Below are 2,325 nucleotides of genomic sequence, written 5' to 3' on the forward strand. Positions count from 1 at the left end.
TTCCCAACAGAAACCAAATAAATAAAAGCCAGAAAATAGCTAATAAATAAAAATGGCAAAATCAGAAGAAAAGGAAAAAATCCAAATATTATATGTTCCGTCTAGAATTAAATATTGTAAAATAGACAAATAGAAAATTACATTATACATAATGGGCGCTTAAATTCATTTACTTGTGATATTAATGAATTCAGTGCAATATTAGCCTCCACTAAAGAGATTGTTCTGGCCCGGGAGAATCTGCGTTGAAGAACAGAGCATTTTTTGTTTGTTTGTTTGTTTGTTGAGACAGGGTTTCTCTGTATAGCCCTGGCTGTCCTGGAACTCACTTTGTAGACCAGGCTGGCTCGAACTCAGAAATCTGCCTGTCTCTGCCTCCCAAGAGCTGGGACTAAAGGCGTGCGCTCTGTCCGAATGAATGGGAACCGGAAATTGGATGTTTATAACCAAGAAAAGCAGAATTTCATCCAGCACTTCTCCCAGATCGTGAAAGTGCTGACTGAGGAGGAGCTGGGACACCGAGAGACACGGGATGCTATTACCCAACTCAAGGAGGTCCTACACTGCAATGTTGTAGGAGGCAAGTACAGCTGGGGTTTGACCACGGTACAAGCCTTCCAGGAGCTGGTGGAACCGAGGAAACAGGATGCTGAGAGTCTTCAGCGGGCCCTGACTGTGGGCTGGTGTGTAAAACTGCTCTAGGCTTTCTTCCTCGTGTCAGATGACATCATGGACTCTTCCCTCACTCGCCGCGGGCATATCTGCTGGTATCAGAAGCCAGGCATAGGCTTGGATGCCATCAACGATGCTCTGCTTCTGGAAGCCTCCATCTACCTCCTGTTGAAGTTCTACTGCAGGGAGCAGCCCTATTTATTACCTGAACCTGCTGAAGCTCTTTCTGTAGAGTTCCTATCAGACTGAGATTGGGCAGACACTAGACCTCATGACAGCACCCCAAGGCCATGTGGATCTTGGTAGATACACTGCAAAGAGGTACAAATCTATTGTCAAGTACAAGACCACTTTCCACCCTTTCTACCTACCTATCGCGGCTGTCATGTCCATGGCAGGCATTGATGGGTAGAAGGAACATGCCAATGCCCTGAAGATCCTGCTGGAGAAGGGCTAGTTCTTTCAGGCCCAGGACTACCTTGATCTCTTTGGAGACCCCAGTGTGACTGGAAAGGTCGGCACTGACATTCAAGACAACAAATGCATTTGGCTGGTAGTTCAGTGTCTGCTGTGAGCCACTCCTGAACAGCGCCAGATCTTAGAGGAGAATTATGGGCAGAAGGACCCAGAAAAAGTGGCTCAGGTGAAAGCACTGTACGAGGCACTGGATCTGCAGTCTGTGTTCTTCAAGAACAAGGAAGACAGCAAAAACCGCCTCAAGAGTCTCATAGAGCAGTGCTCTGTGTCCCTGCCCCCATCCATCTTCTTGGAACTTGCAAACAAAATCTACAAGCTGAGAAAGTGACCTCGGAATTGGAGAGGCTGGGAGGGAGGGATCTCAATAAATTATTGTACAACAACAACAACAACAACAACAACAACAACAACAGAGATTGTTCTGCTTTTCAGGCACTATCCTCATCCATAAAACAACAACAACAACAACAACAACAACAACCTCTTAATGTATTCCTGATAAAACCATTTTAAAATCTTATATTTGAAGTCTTATATGGGTGCGGAAGTCATCATACAGTTGCCTGGTCTATTGATGGAACTGAGCACTCATGGCCTTTCAGCCTGACTCTTGACCCTGTTCTCATAGGGTCAGGTAAGTAGTAGTTGAAGTCAGTGATGAAAGAAGCCATTCAGGTAAAGCATTCTGATACTAAATGTTTCTAAAGAAAGCAAGGAGCAGAAAGTTGAAAGGAATAACATTTTGGAGATATTCAGAGGAAAGCATCCATTAGTCTAAAACTTTGTAGATTATCTATACAGTCATGTAGGGTATATGGTGTAGGCCAGTCAGAGCCTAGTAGGGGTCACTCCTATGGAACTCAGCGCTCCTGACCCAGCCACTCCCCTCTCTAAGCCCAGGCGCTGAAATGATGTCATCAACAGGCACCAACCATCATTTCCAGTGTGGCCTTACTGGGCTGCCTCAGAGCCTCCTGAGGCCTAGCAGTGATTTTCACAGTGAGCTCTCCACCTCTACAAGATCAGCAGCACTGTAGCTCTAGTTAGATACATAAATCCCCGAACCTAGTGCACTGGAAACTAGAAATTTGCACATCAACAAGGACTCCAAGTAATATTTGCATATGAAAAAGATAGTGACAGCTTTACGGGTAAAAAATAAGAACCTTAAAAAAC

At 44.9% G+C, this 2,325-nt stretch overlaps 1 pseudogene; it reads left to right on the top strand.

Moving 5' to 3' along the window:
* On the top strand, positions 405 to 1,532 carry Gm7513 (predicted gene 7513; annotated as a pseudogene).

This window comes from Mus musculus, chromosome 17 (genome assembly GCF_000001635.26).
Source record: "Mus musculus strain C57BL/6J chromosome 17, GRCm38.p6 C57BL/6J".
Taxonomy (NCBI): domain Eukaryota; kingdom Metazoa; phylum Chordata; class Mammalia; order Rodentia; family Muridae; genus Mus; species Mus musculus.